This window comes from Coloeus monedula (genome assembly GCF_965178545.1).
Source record: "Coloeus monedula genome assembly, chromosome: 2".
NCBI classification, from domain to species: Eukaryota; Metazoa; Chordata; class Aves; order Passeriformes; family Corvidae; genus Coloeus; species Coloeus monedula.
Window position 1 is genome coordinate 14,749,183 of NC_138782.1, and position 20,847 is coordinate 14,770,029.

The window sequence follows — 20,847 nt, forward strand, 5'->3', positions numbered from 1 at the left end:
GTGGCATCGAAGGATCCCAGGGAACAAGCGAAACACCTCTGCTTTGAGTCTGAGCTTATGAGCAGTGTCTTGCTGCCATTGCACAGGAATTTGCCTTTCTTTAACTGGCAGGGAAGCCAGGACCAAATGCCTCATGCTTGCTTTTGATTATTCTATACCATATGTATGCACAGGGACAGCTAGTTGCTCATGCCTTCTTGGCAGCTATTAATGGGAATTGAATCCTCAAAGTAAGGGGATTTTTTTGGGTGGTTTGGGTTGATTTTGCCACTAGGAAACCACAGTTCTCTTCAAGAAGCAATTTGGAGGTCATTCAGCCACAGATAAGAGCATTATAGAAATCTGCAGAAGAGGTTTAGAAAGACCGAATACATTGGCTAAAGACCCCTGGAATATTTCTAGGAAAGTCTTACATTATTGAGAAATAGATGTATGGGATCCTTCAGTGATGAACATTAGCCAACATTTTGGCTTTGTCCTGTGCACCTAAGGCCAAGCAAAACTGTTTGACTGGCTCATCTGATGGCTCTTTTGATCTCAGGAAGGAATCATTCAAGTCCCAGGAAGTTGGCAATGCTCCCTCTTGCGGGACAACCTCAGGTTCCCCAGCACAGTCATTTCCCCAGACAAGCCAGGGCAGTGGTCACAGCACCAAGCCTGACAGAGCTCAAGAAGCCTTTGGACAATGCTCTCGGGCACATGGAGTGACCCTTGGGGGGCCCTGCACACGGGCAGGAGCTGGACTCGATGACCCTGATGGGTCCCTTCCAACTCAGCGTATTCCGTGACTCTGTGAACCTCATCCACACAGTGAGGGAACTTGATATTTCCTTTAGCTTCCACTCTTTTGTGGTTTTGCCCTTTACAGCCAGACACCCAACAGTTTTCCTGTTTTAGGAGGTGAAATGAAGATCATTACCTTGTGTCCTTGTGACAGTCCTGAGCAAGCGTCCCTGCCGTGTGCGCCAGCCTCTCAGCCCTGGGCGTTCCTGCGAGCTTCGTGACTCCAGTTTTCTCCATCAAGGACAGGAGGAGTTGGGCCGCGCACTTCCGCACCTGGACGTGGTGGCTCCTGGGAAGAAGAGAGCGGACACTGGGGCACAGGGAGCAGAGGGACACAGCACAGGCCTTGGCCAGAGCATGCTCCCTGTCATTGCTGGGGGAAGGAGGCCTGGGCTCTCCCTGACACTTGGGACACCTGTAGAAGGTTCTGTCCGCAGAGAAACACAAAGTTAGCACTGTACAGAAGGACTGCCTGCAAGCAAGAGCGAGGAATTCAGTCTCCCTGCACTATCTGATACTCAATGTCTTTCCCCAAATTCACTCTGAGAAAGAGGGAAATTAAAGACAACCCAGGCTGACCCTTCAGGGGCCAGCCACTACACAGACAGCCGCAGCAGGATTGAGGATATTTGCACCCATTTACCCCCAAATCTGCAGACCTTGGGAAAGAAACAAATGCAGGGAAAACACGCTGTGGGACATGAAGTTGCAGAATATCCAGCAATGCAGCCAGTTTCTTCTGTGAGGCTTGGCAAGAGATACATCTGAACGTTTGCCCCTTTTCCAAAGCTGAGGAAAGGGTGGCAGTCAGTTTAGCCAGGTTGTCCTGTTCTAGACAGTGTCTCTTGGGGACTATCAGGCCCAGCACCAACACTTAAGGCAGCACCTGCTTCAGCTGTCCCATGGCAGTCGGCCTGTGAAGGTGCCTGTACAGTGATTCATCATCTCAAGGCTAACATGAGACATCAGTTGGAATAGCAAGTGGGGCTCTAAGGCCAGGACAGTCCTACAAGACTCCTCTTGGCAGGAGCTGCACCTGCTGTGCAGGCTGGGCCACACCCAGCACGTTCTCCCCCATGTGCTCCATGCCGCAGCAAGAACCCTCCTTACTTCTCAAGTGAATGGCATAATGAGGATGCATGGTTTTTCCCAGGGCCTCTGTGGTTAGGGCTGTGAAATATCAAAGAGCGCTCACAGCTGCAGTTGCAATTGTCCCTCTTCCCACAAAACCACAGGGCTCTATCCTTAGCCTTTGCAGGCACTTGCACTTGCCCGCCATTCACCACATCTAGGCAACTCGGACAGACTGGGAGAACTCCAGGAAGCAGCAGCAAGCTGAGTCAGGGGAGGTTGAGGTTGGATATCAGGAAAAAGTTTTTCACCCAGAGGGTGGCTGGGCACTGGAACAGGCTCCCCAGGGCAGTGGTCACAGCACCAAGCCTGAGAGAGTTCAGGAAGCCTTTGGACAACGCTCTCAGGCACATGGTGTGACCCTTGGCGTGTTTGTTCTGTGCAAGGCCAGGAGCTGGACTCAATGATCCTGATGGGCCCCTTCCAACTCAGCATATTCTACAGCTCTGTGATTCTGTCAACTAAAGGGCTGCACGAGGGCAGAAATAGGTGACAAGAGGAAAGAAGTGAGGTTGATTGGAGAATCAAGTCACTGAGTTCACAGAAGATGCAGGATACAGGACCCTTCCCTCCCACCATTCCCATTCTCTCTCTCAGCCCTTCTCCCCCCCACACAATAGAAGGTGAAGAAGATCACTAAGAGAAGAAGAACCTACTGGACTCCACTGTCCATGAGAGCAGTCATTGCTCGTGCAGGAGTCACATGCTCCACCATGACTCCCAGGGTGTGACTGGCTGCTTTCTGAACAAACTCTGGGGAGTTCCACACCATCTGGAGAAGGACCCGAGCAACCTCATCCACCTCCGAGTCCATGTCCTTCTGCAAGGTCACAAAGAGCTCTCCAAGAGTGACGATTGCAGAGTAAGACACCTTTGAGCGAAGGTTGGTCACCTGGGGAAGTCATGAGGGGGAACATAAGAATCACCTTGAAAAGAAAACCAGTTGCCTTAGACAAAAGTCCCAGGAAATGACAACACTTCCCGCTGTGTCCAGGGGAACACAAAAGCACAGGCAGAGCAGAAGAGCACAAGCACAGAAAGGCACTTCACTCTGGCACCTACTTGTGCTAGGCCTCAGGCCTGCTTCCTGCAGGCCTAAAACATATTCTTTCACTTAAAGTGTTCTACTTAACTCTTCTGGAATGTCCACTGCTTTGGTTTTAGGCCCTTTCATTCAAAAAACAAAGAAACAAATTAAAGCAAGGGCTGCTCTCAAGCCATAAAGGCACAAGTCATAAAGACAAAAGAGTCATTTGCTCCTGTTTGAAAAAGCAACAGCAGCAGTTGAAGCCCTCAGCCAGGAAACAGAAAACACAGGCTCAAGTCTACAGACTAATTGGCAGTGTTGAATTACAGCTTGGGCAGAGATTTGGACTGCAGCAATTAACAGAATTAGTGTCTCCGCTTCTGCACTTGCACGTTGCACTGTAATGGCAGCTCGCTCCAAGAGGAGAGTGTCAGATGCCCGACCTACCAGTAAATAGAGCTACATGTGCACACAGATCCTATAGAGAGCTGACAGACATGAGAAAGATAAGGTCTAGAAACAGAAATGAAGGCAGTCCCTGAGCACACAGGGAGATGAACAAGCACATATCTACTCTACACACCGCGTATGAAGCACGGAGGACGATTCAGAACAATGTTCTTACCTCGTTGGTAAGTGCCAAGCAAACCTCACGAAGTCTACAAAGAAGGACTTCTGAGTGGGACTCAGCCAGGTGTTTGATGCTGAAGAGTCCCTTCTCCTTCAGCTCCCTGAAAGGCAAGTACCAAGAAGATTGACTTTCTCTCCACCCAAGAACTAGGCAGCACCCTCTGAATTTACCAGGCTGGCGGCTCAGTCAAACAAAGGGAGGTGCTTTTCAAGCAGTACTTGATGAAATCGTGGAACTCGCTGCCACAGGTTGCTGTGGCTGTCAAAAGCATACACAAATCCAAGAGGCAAATAGAGGGCTTTCAGAGTCTTCATTTGTGGCCGTTTAACAAGACAGCCTTTCCGAAGTCTCTGGCACATGAAGTCCCTATGTCAGTGCTTCCTGGAGGCTGTGAGACCGTGCCATGCTGCTGTTTCTTGTCACCTCCCTGTACCTGTCCCTGAGACACAGTCCCATTGGGCTGCGTCTGGGGCATTTTCCTTCTTTGCCAGCCCCAGCAGGCAGTTCAGCAGTGAGAGTCTGCACTGGCACTCTGTAGCTGAGTTTCCACTCTGCAATCTAGGCCTGTCTGTCACCCACTCCACTCCACCTCACACATTCCCCAGGAAAGCAGCAGGATGCCCCAGAAGATTCCACACCAGGGCAAGAACAGATGAAAGTCTGGCTTTCCCAAAAGCCCCTACCTAAAACAACAGCAACATGTTATTTACAAGGTGCAAACAACTCCCTCTCTCAGCACTTGCTTTGTGCAGGACCTGAGCTACAGGAAGGCGCGTGATGCATCGGGGCTGCAGCGCAGGGCTGGCGGCCGACGCCACGGGCATCCCTGAGTGTCACCCGGACCCCCCCCACAGCTGCAGAAGCTCTCTGCACCTCACAGGGCACCAAAGAGAAATGGGGAAGAGAAAGCAGAAGAGAAAGGGCAGAGCAAAGGCGAGCAGTGAGTAGATGATAACCCAGACATCAAAAAGACAACCAATATCACCTAACATTTGTGGGGTTATCACCTCTGGACTTCTACAGGCCTCCTTCTGTCTGTGTCTAAGTTTGGGACACATTGTGAGTATTGACAAAACATCTCAGGCCCATATGAAGCAGTGAGAAGGAAACAGTTGAATTGCAAAAGTGCAAGATTCCTAGAGGATTTTATTTCTTTTTCCTTCTCTTCTGCCGTGAGCCCCTCAGGACTAATGACAGGCTGAGTGACTCTATAGCACAACTCAGTGCATTTCTCAGAAAGAAGAGCTCCCTGTAGCTGCTCCTGGGACTCACATGCGGAAGGTCACAGGCAGACCCTGACTCCTGCCACTGCTGCCAGCAGTGGGGCCAGAGACAAATCTCACTCAGTCCCACTGGGCCCCGAGACACCCAAATCTCTACACTCCAAACTGCTGCCATCCTGCTTCTGGCTTCAGCCAGCAAATCATCTTGTCCCACAGCTTTCTCTCTTCCCTCAAGATTTCCTTTGCAGCCCCACAGAGCAGCAGGCAAAGCGAGGAAACAGCACGGACCTGCTGCAGCTGGAGCACTGCTGCAGACCAAGGCCAAGAAAAGGCTGCTCTCCAATCTTTATCCTCTCTCTGCTCTGGAGTGGTTTCACTGGTGCCCCGAGGCCCTCTGGGCTGTTGGGGCTCAGAGGCACTAGCAAGATACTCTCCTAACCTACCTTAACGCTAAGAGGGAGACAGAGTGAACGGGGCCTTTCTTACCAGTCATCGCTGCTGAGCAAGGAGAGTGCCTCGAGCAAGGACTGCTGTGGCTCCAAAGAGGCTCCGTCCTTCTGCCCCTTCCCACGGAGCGGCTCCTCTCGGCGCTCGGCACCAGTGGCCGTCTGCAGGGTCACTGTAAGGAGAGGGTCAGCCATGAGCGCTGCAGCCCCGGGCAAGGCACCCCGCCATGGAGCGGCCTGCAGCCCCATCTCCCAGCCAGGCTTCCATGAGGTACAAACTGGCACTGGCTCAGAGAATTCCCTGCTCTCTGGCTCCTTGCTTTCTCCCAGCCCCCCCAGCTGGGCACAGCTCCTTGGCTCAACCTGACAATTGCCCACACAGCGCCAGCTCCCAAGTGCCACAGGTACCACAGCCAGCGGCACCTTCCTGAGGCCGCAGAGCTCCCACTCCCTGGGAGACAGTGCCCACCAGCAGGACTTGCTCCCCAGGAGGGACCCCTCAGCTGCCTCTCCTGTCTCAGCGCCCTGATTTCCCCGAGCCCTGAGGACAGAGGCACTCTGCAACTCCCTGAGGAAAGACCTGCAGCTGCCTCGTGACAGCACCAAGCCGAGCCTGAACAACCGAGTCCTGCTGGGCCCGGCTGAATCCCCTCAGAGCAGCTACCAGGGAACAGCGATACCTGACCCTTCACACCTCACAGCACCTCTGTTCCCATTGGCTTCAAATATTCTAGACAGAGGGCAGCTGAGTGCACTTACATTTCAGCCTGCTCTTGGGAAGGGAGTAGTTCATGGATTTTGTTCTTTCTAATCATCATGGATCTTTACTATTTCAGTAAAGTACACACTGGCTGTATTTGAAAGATGCTGAGGTGAAATCTGTTTGTCATCAAATGGACTTGTGTGCACACTGTGCAAGACTAAGCTTTCTCTTGTGGAAAAATGGAATCTCTAGCCCAGATGGTTGATAAAAAAGCCTTCCAAATGCAAATTGATGATAAGAATACGTAAATACAGATGCAGATTGTTGGCAGACACAATCTCTTGACAGTTGGTTTACAAGGTATGAGAAAATTCAGATGATAAATGCATTTCTTAAGAAACCCACTGGTCATCCAAAGGACTGTTGATCATCAATTTCATGTCATGCACTCAACAGGTCGTTTTCTAATGTGTACAAGGAAACATCTGAGCTGTGTCAAATGATGGAGTTTAAATATTGCACAGAATCTAGATGAACTGCTCTAGACTCTGTAGAAGTTTTGTGCTACCCTGCATGTTCTCACACAGTATGGACGAAGCGTAACATCAAAAATATTCAGATGGGAGCTAATCTGGCTGTCACTGGTGTACCCCTGTCACTGCCATCAGTGGTGTCACTGCAGAAGGATGTCGATGTACACAGCTATATTCAATAGGAATGGGGAGCCACGTCAGGCTAGTTCTGGTCAATTGTGACCATGGAAGTAGCATCACTAGAAAAGAGCACTCAAAGTATCATTCCTAGCTCCCTTCTTCTTATCTCACCCTACTCAGGATCATAGCACAGGCAGGCTGCCCTCACAGGAGAGGCAAGAGCCACCAGGGACTATGTGCTGTGTATTCACTGCGGGCAGCAAACAGCCTGGGAGCAGCAGGCAGCCCCTCCTGGCTGTCACCTGCTACACAGGCCGCTGTATTTGGGTGGGGTGACCCAGGAGGCGCTGCTTGTTCCCTCTTGGCATTGCAGGCCGTGGGATGGCAGCGGCGAGAAGCCATTGGGCACTTCTGGGAGCAGCAGCACGACTGCACCAAGTGGCTGACTGCCATGCAAAGACAACCCTTGCTGGGAGAGCAGGAAAGCTGGCTGCAGAGCCGGACAGCAGCACAGGCAGAGGGCCAAGATGGAGAGTGGACAATTGATCGTGGTGGTACTCGTAGGTGCACAGTGAGCACACCCTGCCAGACTGCCCCGAGCTCATCCCTGCAGTTACAGCTGCCTCCTGGCACCAGTGCTGTAGTTTGCTCTATCAGGATGGGCAAAAGCCAGAGCTTAGCTCTTCACCACTACTTTATGCAGCTCAGCTTTCCAATGGATCAGTAAGAACCAACTGCTCCAGTACTGCCGAGCTGGAGTAACTCAAGAGTAGATTTGCTGTTCATTCTCAGCACAGGCTATGAACCCAAGATCCCAGCTGTGGTGGCTGAGGCAGGAGGCGGTTTGTGCTCCTTGTGCAAGGAAAGCCGGTGCAGGAAAAAGCTGCTGTGGAGCAGGCTTACCTGAGGAGTTGCGTGGGAAGCTGCCGTCTCCATGGATGATGGGCTTCTTGGGCAGTAAGGGCACGTTGTCCTGCTTCCTCAAGACCTTCTTCTTCAAGGCACTACCAGGGTGTTTTCTCTGCACACTGGAAGCTGTGCCATTGACAGGCGGTAGGCTAAAGCCTGCAGGGACCAAAGAGGAGCTTGGAAGTGGAGGGTGACAATGGAAAGGCCCAGAAAACTTGCTGGAGCTGGGTAATGTCTCTTTGTTATCCCAAAGAACTTCAAGTATAACAGTGGCACAGTACCATGGGAAAGTGATCACAGAATAAGAGACTCCTAGAAGAGTTTGGGTTGGAAGGAACCTTTAACCACCATCTAGTCCAGCCCCCATGAGCAGGGATATCTTCAGCACGAGCAGGTTCCTCAGGGCCCCATCTAACATGGCCTTGAACACCTTCAAGGATCGATCAACAACAGCTTCTCGGGGAAAACTCTTCCAGTGTTTCATCCCCTTCATTATAAAAAAATTCTTCCTAATATCTAATTGAAATCTACCCTCTTCTGGTTTAAAACCAAATTGCAGTGATGCTTCCCCGAAGAAACAACGAAACCCCAGTAGTGCTTTGCTTTTGTTTTCCTGTTTCAGAGGCTGGCTGGGGAAGTTAACCAAAAGAAAGCGCAGATAACCTTGCCTGATGCCCTCGGGCTGAGTGCTGCCTCCTGAGGTCCCTGCTGCTGCCCTGGGGCAGCGCACACAGCACTGCAGTCAGGGCCCCTCAGCCGGGATTCAGTCGGGAACGCTGCTTGCTCCGGGGGCTACACCAGAAGCACTGGCTCGGGGCTTCAGCACAGCTCTACAGCACCAGCTCCTCAGCAGGGAGCGGTGGGAGAAGGGTCTCTGGGGTTTTCATTAGAAGGAGTTGAATTTTGTTTCTTCCAGGTTGCACCTTGGTTGAAAAGCATTCTTTTGGACCCACTTTTCCTGGAGGCTGCTATCCAGGAGAGTCTGAAGCCCCAGTGTACTTTGCAAGACAGAATTTTACACTTTGAAGGACTTCAGAGGGGAAGGTGGGAAGCTGATATTCTGTTACGGACTCAGTGAGGCCATGGGCAAGACACTTCATGCCTCTCCATTTTCCTTTGGGGACCGGAAATACATCCTATGCAAACTCCCACTCAGATGCAAGTGTAACAGCCCCCCAGTCTGAGGGCAACACTGTGCAGAGGGCAAGCAAGTGATCAGAAAGGACCACAGGTGTAGCAACCACTTACTTGCTGCAGCTCCATCCCCAGGGTCAACTGTCTGTGGAGGCAGCTGCAAGGACGTTTCCTTTTCTCTCTCTGTCTTGATCTCTTCCTCCAAAAGCTCCATTGGCATCCGCTCTAAGTTCCTTTGAGCCAACATGCCCAATGCAGCACGGACCTACATGCAATGGGAATGCATCACAGACTGTAAGCAGAGACACACAAACCAGACACAACATCTCATCAGGAGCACAGAGCCCTTAGAGTTCCACAGTCCTTGATGCAGCTCCATGTACATTCCAATGGTTTCTGAAGAATGTCTCCCGTCCTCACCTTGGCAATTACACACAGTGAGGTGGAATGCTTTATTGCCATAACCTCCCACTGCTCCAAGGTACTGTTTCTCACCCTCTGTCAGGAGGCCTTGCTTGAAGCAAGAAAATCACAGGAGTGCTCCAAGACAGATGAAGAGCCCACGTGACCAGTGAGCAGGCAGTTCCCTTCCTACAGGCCATGGCAGGAGAATAAAAACCATGTGCAATACGCAGCAAGGAGGGGTAATTAGCTGTTGCTTAACACTCATGGCCAGGAATTGCAGCTGTTTCTCACTTCTGGCTTCTGAAGGACTCAGCTGCTCTCAGAGACCGTGAGGCCAAAAAGACGAGTCACGTGAAAACAAGTTGCAGAAACATTGATGTTAATGCGTGGAAAAATTGAGAATGAGAGGGCTGTGAGATACAGCAAGAAAGGTAACCAGGAAAAATCAAAGTCTCCCATTTTATTTTGCAGCCTTGCTTACACTGAACATTAGAATCCTTGCCCACATTCACTGATGTGTAGCTTGCTCTGCCATTCAGAACTTCTCTACAAGGGCCTTTGCACATAAAGAATGCTTCTGGCATGACCTTAGCACCATCTCCAAACCAGTGACCTTGCCACCACTGGAAATAGCCAAGCAATTGCTCTGTAGCTGTCAAATATATTCCCAAGAGAATCCCCATCCCCCAAGAGTGGAAGATGATGATTTTCAGGGACATTTTGGGCCTAGCACTAAACAGTCACTGGAAAGGAAGTCTGCTCATCCCTGTCCTTATCCCTCACCTTTCGAAAGCCATCCTTCAGGGCTTTGGCACTCGTAAGGCCAGCACTGGTGGGGTGATCCGTCTCCTTGGCCTGGTTCAGTGGGAGCCCTGTTAATGGAAGCAAAGGTTCCTGGAAATCTCTGGCACACTTCAAGCCCCCAACAGCTGGGCAACAGGCAAGACAGCTTCCAGATTGCAGAGCTCTGATAAGACCCAGAGATTGTGTCTGAGAGCAGCAAGGTACATATGCCTAGAACCTCTCCCAATGGATGGGCTACTGCCACAGTGCACTGGCAGCAGACATGGCATTGCTCTGTTGGCCAGCAGAATGAAACCTCCTGCATGATGGAGGCCTCAGCCCTGGATGCTGGAGAGCTGCTGTGTTTGATAGAGAAGGGCAGAGACAGAGCTTGCTCTTGACAGAGATTCTTATCTGTCCTAATTCATGCTGATTTTAGTAAACATCTTCCTGGTTCCTAAAAGAACTCCCGGGTTCTAATACCCATAAGCATTTAGATCAATATTTTCTTCTCTTTGTGGCAATATTTTAGAGGACATGAAAAGAAAACCTTAGCATTGCAGGAGTGTTAGTAAAACGTGAATTGTGTTCTTGAAACTGGATAATTGGCTTTGCCCAAGGATTTTCATTCTAAACTGGGTGAGACTGGGCCACTTTCAGGCCAGTCTGACTAAAGGCTGATTTTCCTAATGGAAGTGGAACAATGTAGCTCATTCTGAAACACTCTCCAACAGAGCCCTTAAAACTCAGAGGATGAATCACTCTTTACATGGCTTCACAGAGGATAAAAACACGTGGCAGCAAAGAAGCAGAAAACCAATGTCTTAAATCAGGATTTTTTGCCCAGCAAAATGGTCAGCTTAATAATAAAAAAGAGTCAGATATGGGCTTTGAGGAAGGAGGGCTATTCCGGATTGGGGGCAAGGCCTTGGAAGGTAAGAGCATCTGGGAAGTTGACAGGGAAAATACTGACTCCAGGGTAGCCTCCTTGGGACCAGTGCAGTCAGCCCCAAGTGCAAAGTGGAGACACAAAATATAACAGAGGCCACAATGCCAACATAAAGCATCTGAAGCTACAGTATTTCATGTGAGAGATTCCCTGGAAACCTCTAAAGAGCTGCACAGGGAAACACGCTCCTGCCAGCAGCCACTTGAGGCAGACCAGGGAGACACCCTGACCCACTTGCACAGAGCCAGCACAGGAGCAGCCTGGCCTCTGGGCTGCCCTGGGACAGCAGGGAGCCCAGAGGCCTGTGCTTTCCAGGAATGGCTCAGCTGCACACGCACCCTCCTGCTCCTCTCGCGGCCCCACAGCTGAGCAGCCCTACAGCTACACGGGGCACTGGGAGCAGCACAGCTCATTGCAGGGGGCACATGCAGGGCAGAACTGTTCCCTGGCAATGTGCCCAGGCTCTCTAGGCTGGCACAAGAGCCTTCCTCCCGCCAGAGAGCGGCCCAGCTCCCGCCTTACCTCTTTGTGAGGCTGAGCCATGCTCAGCCTTCAGCTGGTGCTCCCTGGCAGTGACCCCGGGGGCAGCGCTGCTCAGCTGCCCCTGCCGGGGCTCCTGGGCCAAGGCCCCCTGAGCAGGCTGCGAGCGGAGACCTGCACTGCCAAGGCCGGGCTTCCGCGCATCAGTCTTCAAGCCGAAAAGTTCAGCCAGTTCCCTTGGGAACAGAGGCATCCCAGGTCCTATCACACACCATGAACTCTTTCCCTTCTTCCTCTGGGTTTTTGTTGTAGACTCAGAAGAAGCTGTAGATCAGGTACAAGGGAAGAAGTGAGTTAGTTGAACTCCCACCTTTACAATCACCACAACTAATGGGTGAGGCACTCGAGGGGTTATTTATTATTGAGAAGATCGCTTTGTTTTTATTTTTCATGAAACTAGCATCACTATAATTGCTCTGAGCTGTATGGAGCTGGCAGGACAGGAGAGAGAGGTTCCACTACTTTGCTTCTGTGCTGCTCATGGCTCATCCACTACTTGGGGATCCCTTTCCTTCCAAACAGTTGGCAACCCACAGGGGTCTCTAGAATTTGACAATTCCACCTAGGAAGTAATTGCTTTCCCAAGCCAGTTTTCAAGGCCTTTGTTTCTGTAACTCCCCCTCAGTTCTCGGCTGGGTTTTCTTGGTGGTTTTTATTTCTCTTTACAACAAAGGCAGTGCTGGGGCACAAACAATGGCACCCCATGTGTTAGAAGCAAAAGAAGATTTGCAATCCCCATTAGATGTCCCCAGTATTCAAGCAGCCCATATCTGTAGGGAACACATTGCTCATGCAAACGTTCCAGCTTTTCTCTGCTTTCTTGCTCCAGGAGTTTATTCCCTGCTTTCCTTCCTGCAGAGACACCCAAACCCAACATAAACATGACCTGCCTCAAAACATTTCTGATCTTCGCTAATCCCGACAATTCAAAATTTTCTTAATGGAAATGGCATGGTGCAGGTTAATCTGAAATGCTCTCCATTGGAGCTTTTGAAACTCAGAGAACTAATCTTTCTGTACAGGCCTCCACCGATGATAAAATCGTGTGGCAGCTGAGCAGTAAAAAGCAATAACTGTCTTAAATCAAGATTATTTTCCCCTGTAGAATGGTCAGCACAATTATAAAAGCGTAACACGTAAGCTTTAATGAGATCGCCCATTTCTAGTGCAGAATTAATCCAGCAAAAATATCACCTTACATACTCAGCAATTCTTCTCCCCAGATGCATTCAGCATTCCAGCTGCATATCAGCAATAAAGGAGTCATTCCAAAGGGGCCGTGCCCAGGATTTGGCAGAACTAACACTGAGGCAAGGGACCAGTGCATCTGATCCCTTTTTCTGCATCAGCAAAATTGTTTCTTCAAATCTCATCTCTCCTATCATTCCACGCCCAGAGATGGCAAAGGAACAACAACACTGGCATTGAGGCTTTGAACTTGAAAGCAGGGGCTGACACACATGCACCAGACACCTCATTTGGTCTGGCACAACTCTTCTTGTCAGGGATCAGGCAAGGCAGGGAGGGGGGACAAGGCAGAAGGCATCTCCTCCCCCAGCCTCAGCCTGCAATACTGACACGGGCAGAGAGAGTCAGGGAAGAGATTTGTCCTTGTGAACCTGCCATAGGTGGCTTTAGGCTTGTGCTGTCAGAGGATGACAAACTCTGATCCTGCATAGGCTGCATCCATTTGGAAGTCTCCTTCCCCTTAACTGGAACATTCACAAGGCCTTTCTGTCTAAGGAGGTTTCCCTATTTCTCCCCGTGCAAAACCAGGCAATGTCCATGAATCTCCTTCAGATCTCAAAGGGTTCCACACAGAAACTGCCCCAAGGGAAGGTGTCCTCCTTCAAAGGCAGGAGGAAGGAGTGGGAACATTTCTCCTTTCAGGCTAAATGTCTTTTTTTCTCTACTAATTATGACCTTAGAAAGGGTGCAGGGAGATGAAAGGCATGTGCACGATGGAGAGGAATGTTTTCTGTTCCTGCGGTGCATTTCCCAAGCCCCAAGGTACCAGTGCAGCTCCTGGAGTAATTTTCACTGCACCACTGGAGCACACTCCCAGTGACCAGGCTCTGGGAGAGTGCACTGAGCCCAGCAAGAAACTGAAAGGAATTTGAAGACATTTAAACCAGGATGGTTTTCAACCAAACTGCCACAATGCCACCCCATGGTCAGCATTCCAATGGTCAGTTTAGGACAGACATGCCCTGTACCTACCTGCATGTTCAGAGTTCTTCTCTTTGCTTCTGCTGCTGGATCTTGGCCTTGAGAAAATGGAGGACAAAAGAATATATGAGGAGGTAGAAAGAGAAGGGCATGGAATGTGTGTAGCATCAAAGGAGGCAAACCTTCTTAGCATGGTCTGCCTAATGAAGGAGGAAATGCAACACATAAACCCAACACAATGCAAAGCTGAGGAATTGTCCTTAAGCTTTCAGGTGCTGGAGTCCCACAGAGCTTGCCAAGCTCTGGCTGAAACACAGCAGTCATTCTTCAACTTGCATCAGACCTGCCCAGTTCTCTCCTTTTGGAGCCAAGTGGCTCCTACAGCCTCTGTGAAGCAGCAAGAGCTGCTGAGCTGAGACACAAGTCTGTATGGAGGGCAGCTACTTTTGTTCTGCTGCCAAAGCTTGACTTTGCCTGCTCATGCCTTACACTGGTGACAGTCTCGGGCTACATGGGGTCATAGCACTGCTCTCTCCTGAGAATGACAGTACACCTCCTTGCTCTTTCAAGGACAAAAAGGCCTTTTCCAACTCAGCTGCCAGGTAAGGATATTCAGATTGCACTTTAAAAGCCTTACGGGTGCTTTTCAATTGGAATGATACTTCTGGGACTCCTTCTTTATCCTTGTCACTACGATAAACTTGACAGCTACATTTTCTCACACATATATCCAAGCCAATATCTTTGCATCAGGTACAGTCCTATAACTCTTCTCTAGCACCTTGCCCTCTTTGATCTTAAGCCCAGATCGAAACACTAAACATGGATCAGATTATACATCTGTACCCCAAGTTTTATCTGGGCTCTGGTTTCACGGTGGAGGCCCAGGCACAGAGAAGTCACACCTGACATTTACAGGAGCAGCACCTGAATTTGCAGACACCTCCTCAGTAGCCAATATTTGCCCTGACATATCCTCATGGCTGCAGAAGTTGACAGTCAAGGATCACAGTATTCAAAGAACCGCAGTATCCAGATCCATGCAATACAGTTCCCAAATGACAGCACAAACACCACAGAGGGAATCAGTAGCCGCGTCCAGCAGAGGACCTGTTCTGAGGTGCTCTTAAGCCCTGCCTCCTCTTCCCCACAACCACCTCTGCTCTTAGGGCATATGGTGTTGGGTTTGCCATTGTGCTGGATCACCACAGATGGGCCAAATGGGGAATACACTGAGGTTTGCCTAAATACATGGGAGAGATGACTGTGGAAAATAACCTCACGAGACAGGAAGAGCGAGGGGAACAGCACACTGGAGCAGCAGACACCTTGGCTTACCTCATCTCCTGGGACTCCTGGAAATCCAGCTGCGGAGAGCTTGGGACAGACGCTGCCGCACTGCTCACAGGGGGACTCACTGCCTTGCGTATTGGGGGGATCAAAGGTGGTCCCAATGACCCTTTCTTCATATCCCCACCACTGGAACACAGCAAGGAAGCCTGCAAAGAGTAGAACACCGTACTCCTCAGATCCAGCATCCAGCTTGCCCCCATTCATGCCTGAAGACATTTAGCCATGCTCTTAGCTGGGACCTGGCAGAAATGTCAAACTGATGGAGCAACTTGGTCTAGGACAGGGAATGGAAAGGGAAGTGGTGAGGGAGAGACCATGTCCCACATTTGCCACCGCTATCCCTGTGCTCACTTCTCTGGAAATGTGGCTACATTCCCAGATGGCATCCACATGTTTGGCACCAAGATGTTCTGCGGTGCCACTGCCTCCACTGGCCTTTTGGATCGTATGGGAATGGCCTTGGATCCCTATTCTCTCCCTGTCCCTAAAGCACCTAACAGCCAGTGCTGATCTCCAGCCAAGTCCCCACAAAGCCATCCTGCAGGATGTCCAAACCTGCTTTTCTCAAGCCCCTCATTTCTGCTGCTGCTTCCCTTCCCTCGTACAGTTCCCCAGCAGCCTTTGAGCCCCGATGCTGCTGAGCTCTGGGCATGCTCGGTGCTCTCTCTCCAGCTCCCACACATCCATCATCTCAGGCTCACTGGCATTTAGGAAGTTCTGCCGAGCTCCCTGCCCTGCTGCTCTCTGGAAGGCCTCTGCCTGCCCAAGTTGCTCCAGGGCCTCCATGCCATGTCCAGCAAGGGGGGTGGAGGCAGCAGGGGCAGATGCACACCCTTCCTTAGTATCCCATTGTCCCTGGCACAGCTAAAGAGCCAAATCAGGCCCTGTTCAAACTTCAGTGGAAGGATCAGTTCCTCTCAGGGATACGCTGGGCCCTTTCTCAGCAAGGCTGGAATCAAGTACACAAGCCTTGGGTTGGACATTCTGTTTACCAAAGCTGTTGTTCATCTGCCTCCTCCTGCACCCCACGGCAAACCCAGAACAACTGCAGGTCCTGGCCCTGCTGCAAAGGCAATCGTGGGGGTGGGCTCTGGGCTGCTCTCCCCATGGCCACCTGCCATCCCTTCCCTCTGGACAAAGCCATGCCAGAATGCACAAAGCTGCCCAGAAGCTGATGAAGTCTAGAAATAGCATCAGAGACAACTGGGCACAAGGGCATGGCTGTACAACTCAAAAGCTGACACAACCTGCAACTGACTTTGCAGGACTGCCTGGATGTTCCAGCAAACACCTTTCTCCGTCCAAACTGGACACAGCTGACAGAAAACACCACCAAGACACAGAGATGGTTCACACACACCCGTAGTTTACTAAATGTAGAAGGATTGGTTCACAAGATTGGACAACTTCAGCTGCTCTGACTGCCTGTTGGTGTTTTCTCAGCCATAAGACAGAGCAGGAGCCACAACAGAGCCAGAAACCATTCAAAGACCTCCCCTGCTATTGATACTCACTGAGGACATGAAGCCTGCACTACACACCCACTGCAAAGACAGCCTGAAGTGCAGTGTCCTGCTGAGCTCTCCCTTTGCTCAGCTGCTTCCCTGGCCTCACACCACAGCAAAAGGTCTCAGAGCTTTGCCTACAGCACATAAACTGAACCCCTTCCACACAGGACTCTAGCTTCATTTCCTTACCTTCCATCCTTTTCCCTCTGTACTCAACTCCTGGTTTGCTCTACTGTCTTCGTCGTAGCTAGTGCCATTTTTCCCATTCTCCTGCTCTCCGCTACATATTTTCTTTGCATTTGAAGAAGGAGAGCTCTTCTGGATGGGAGGCAATGGCTTGGAGGGAAGGAGCATAGAGGGAGATACTCGGAAAGACTTGGCAAAAACGAACCTAGTTACACCTGCAAAAGTGGAGACAAAAAATATAACAGAGGCCACAATGCCAACATAAAGCCTCTGAAGCTACAGTATTTCATGTGAGAGATTCCCTGGAAACTTCTAAAGACCTGCACAGGGAAACACGCTCCTGCCAGCAGCCACTTGAGGCAGGCCAGGGAGACACCCTGACCCACTTGCACAGAGCCAGCACAGGAGCAGCCTGGCCTCTGGGCTGCCCTGGGACAGCAGGGAGCCCAGAGGCCTGTGCTTTCCAGGAATGGCTCAGCTGCACACGCACCCTCCTGCTCCTCTCGCGGCCCCACAGCTGAGCAGCCCTACAGCTACACGGGGCACTGGGAGCAGCACAGCTCATTGCAGGGGGCACATGCAGGGCAGAACTGTTCCCTGGCAATGTGCCCAGGCTCTCTAGGCTGGCACAAGAGCCTTCCTCCCGCCAGAGAGCGGCCCAGCTCCCGCCTTACCTCTTTGTGAGGCTGAGCCATGCTCAGCCTTCACCTGGTGCTCCCTGGCAGTGACCCCGGGGGCAGCGCTGCTCAGCTGCCCCTGCCGGGGCTCCTGGGCCAAGGCCCCCTGAGCAGGCTGCGAGCGGAGACCTGCACTGCCAAGCCTGGGGGTCTGCACAGCATCCTTGCAGCCAGCCAGGGGCGGGAGGGCACCAGGGTGGGGAGGCCGCACAGGGCCCTCCTTAGGCATGGTCTCCATCCACTTCTTCCTTGAGGTTTTGTCTACAGAAGAAGCTGTAGATCAGGTACAAGGGAAGAAGTGAGTTAGTTGAACTCCCACCTTTACAATCATGCATGAGGCACTCAAGGGGATTTTTAAATATTGAGAAGATCACTTTGTTTTTATTTTTCATGAAACTAGCATCACTATAATTGCTCTGAGCTGTATGGAGCTGGCAGAACAGGAGAGAGAGATTCCACTACTTTGCTTCTGTGCTGCTCATGGCTCATCCACTACTTGGGGATCCCTTTCCTTCCAAACAGTAGGCAACCCACAGGGGTCTCTAGAATTTGACAATTCCACCTAGGAAGTAATTGCTTTCCCAAGCAAGTTTTCAAGGCCTTTGTTTCTGTAACTCCCCCTCAGTTCTCGGCTGGGTTTTGTTGGTGGTTTTATTTCTCTTTACAACAAAGGCAGTGCTGGGACACAAACAATGGCACCATGTGTTAGAAGCTGCCGAAGCTTTGCACTCCCCATGAGATGTCCCCAGTACTCAAGTAAACTGTATCTGTAGGGAACAAATGGGGCATCCAAACATCCCACTTTTGCTCCAGGGATTTATTGCCTGCTTTCTTCGCTGCAAAGAAACTGAAACCCAACACAAACATGACCTGCCTCAAAACATTTCTGATCATGGCAGTTCCTGACAATTCAAGATTTTCCCAATGGAAGTGGCATAGGGCAGATCATAAAAAGAAGACCTGTCTTAAATCTGGATTTTTTTCCCCCTGTAGAACGGTCAGTTCAATATTAAAAGAGATAGCTCATTTCTACTCCAGAATTAATCCAGAAATGCCACCTTACTTAGTCAGCAATACTTCTCCCCAGATGCATTCAGCATTCCAGCTTCATATCAGCAATAAAGGAGTCATTCCAAAGGGGCCGTGCCCAGGATTTGGCAGAACTAACACTGAGGCAAGGGACCAGTGGATCTGATCCCTTTTTCTGCATCAGCAAAATTGTTTCTTCAAATCTCATCTCTCCTATCATTCCACGCCCAGAGATGGCAAAGGAACAACAACACTGGCATTGAGGCTTTGAACTTGAAAGCAGGGGCTGACACACATGCACCAGACACCGCATTTTGTCTGGCACAACTCTTCTTGTCAGGGATCAGGCAAGGCAGGGAGGGGGGACAAGGCAGAAGGCATCTCCTCCCCCAGCCTCAGCCTGCAATACTGACACGGGCAGAGAGAGTCAGGGAAGAGATTTGTCCTTGTGAACCTGCCATAGGTGGCTTTAGGCTTGTGCTGTCAGAGGATGACAAACTCTGATCCTGCATAGGCTGCATCCATTTGGAAGTCTCCTTCCCCTTAACTGGAACATTCACAAGGCCTTTCTGTCTAAGGAGGTTTCCCTATTTCTCCCCGTGCAAAACCAGGCAATGTCCATGAATCTCCTTCAGATCTCAAAGGGTTCCGCACAGAAACTGCCCCAAGGGAAGGTGTCCTCCTTCAAAGGCAGGAGGAAGGAGTGGGAACATTTCTCCTTTCAGGCTAAATGTCTTTTTTTCTCTACTAATTATGACCTTAGAAAGAGTGCAGGGAGATGAAAGGCATGTGCACGATGGAGAGGAATGTTTTCTGTTCCTGTGGTGCATTTCCCAAGCCCCAAGGTACCAGTGCAGCTCCTGGAGTAATTTTTACTGCACCACCGGAGCACACTCCCAGTGACCAAGCACTGGGAGAGTGCACTGAGCCCAGCAAGAAATTGAAAGGAATTTGAAGACATTTAAACCAGGATGGTTTTCAACCAAACTGTCACAATGCCACCCCTGGGTCAGCATTCCAGTGGCCATTTTAGGACAGACATGCCCTGTACCTACTTGCATGTTCAGAGTTCTTCTCTTTGCTTCTGCTGCTGGATCTTGGCCTTGAGAAAATGGAGGACAAAAGAATATATGAGGAGGTAGAAAGAGAAGGGCATGGAATGTGTGTAGCATCAAAGGAGGCAAACCTTCTTAGCATGGTCCCCCTGATGAAGGAGGAAATGCAACACATAAACCCAACACAATGCAAAGCTGAGGAATTGTCCTTAAGCTTTCAGGTGCTGGAGTCCCACAGAGCTTGCCAAGCTCTGGCTGAAACACAGCAGTCATTCTTCAACTTGCATCAGACCTGCCCAGTTCTCTCCTTTTGGAGCCAAGTGGCTCCTACAGCCTCTGTGAAGCAGCAAGAGCTGCTGAGCTGAGACACAAGTCTGTATGGAGGGCAGCTACTTTTGTTCTGCTGCCAAAGCTTGACTTTGCCTGCTCATGCCTTACACTGGTGACAGTCTCGGGCTACATGGGGTCATAGCACTGCTCTCTCCTGAGAATGACAGTACACCTCCTTGCTCTTTCAAGGACAAAAAGGCCTTTTCCAACTCAGCTGCCAGGTAAGGATATTCAGATTGCACTTTAAAAGCCCTACGGAGGCTTTTCAATTGGAATGATACTTCTGGGACTCCTTCTTTATCCTTGTCACTAGGATAAGCTTGACAGCTACATTTTCTCACACATATATCCAAGCCAGTATCTTTGCATCAGGTACAGTCCTATAACTCTTCTCTAGCACCTTGCCCTCTTTGATCTTAAGCCCAGATTGAAACACTAAACATGGATCAGATTATACATCTGTACCCCAAGTTTTATCTGGGCTCTGGTTTCACGGTGGAGGCCCAGGCACAGAGAAGTCACACCTGACATTTACAGGAGCAGCACCTGAATTTGCAGACACCTCCTCAGTAGCCAATATTTGCCCTGACATATCCTCATGGCTGCAGAAGTTGACAGTCAAGGATCACAGTATTCAAAGAACCGCAGTATCCAGATCCATGCAATACAGTTCCCAAATGACAGCACAAACACCACAGAGGGAATCAGTAGCCGCGTCCAGCAGAGGACCTGTTCTGAGGTGCTCTTAAGCCCTGCCTCCTCTTCCCCACAACCACCTCTGCTCTTAGGGCATATGGTGTTGGGTTTGCCATTGTGCTGGATCACCACAGATGGGCCAAATGGGGAATACACTGAGGTTTGCCTAAATACATGGGAGAGATGACTGTGGAAAATAACCTCACGAGACAGGAAGAGCGAGGGGAACAGCACACTGGAGCAGCAGACACCTTGGCTTACCTCATCTCCTGGGACTCCTGGAAATCCAGCTGCGGAGAGCTTGGGACAGATGCTGCCGCACTGCTCACAGGGGGACTCACTGCCTTGCGTATTGGGGGGATCAAAGGTGGTCCCAATGACCCTTTCTTCATATCCCCACCACTGGAACACAGCAAGGAAGCCTGCAAAGGGTAGAACACCGTACTCCTCAGATCCAGCATCCAGCTTGCCCCCATTTATGCCTGAAGACATTTAGCCATGCTCTTAGCTGGGACCTGGCAGAAATG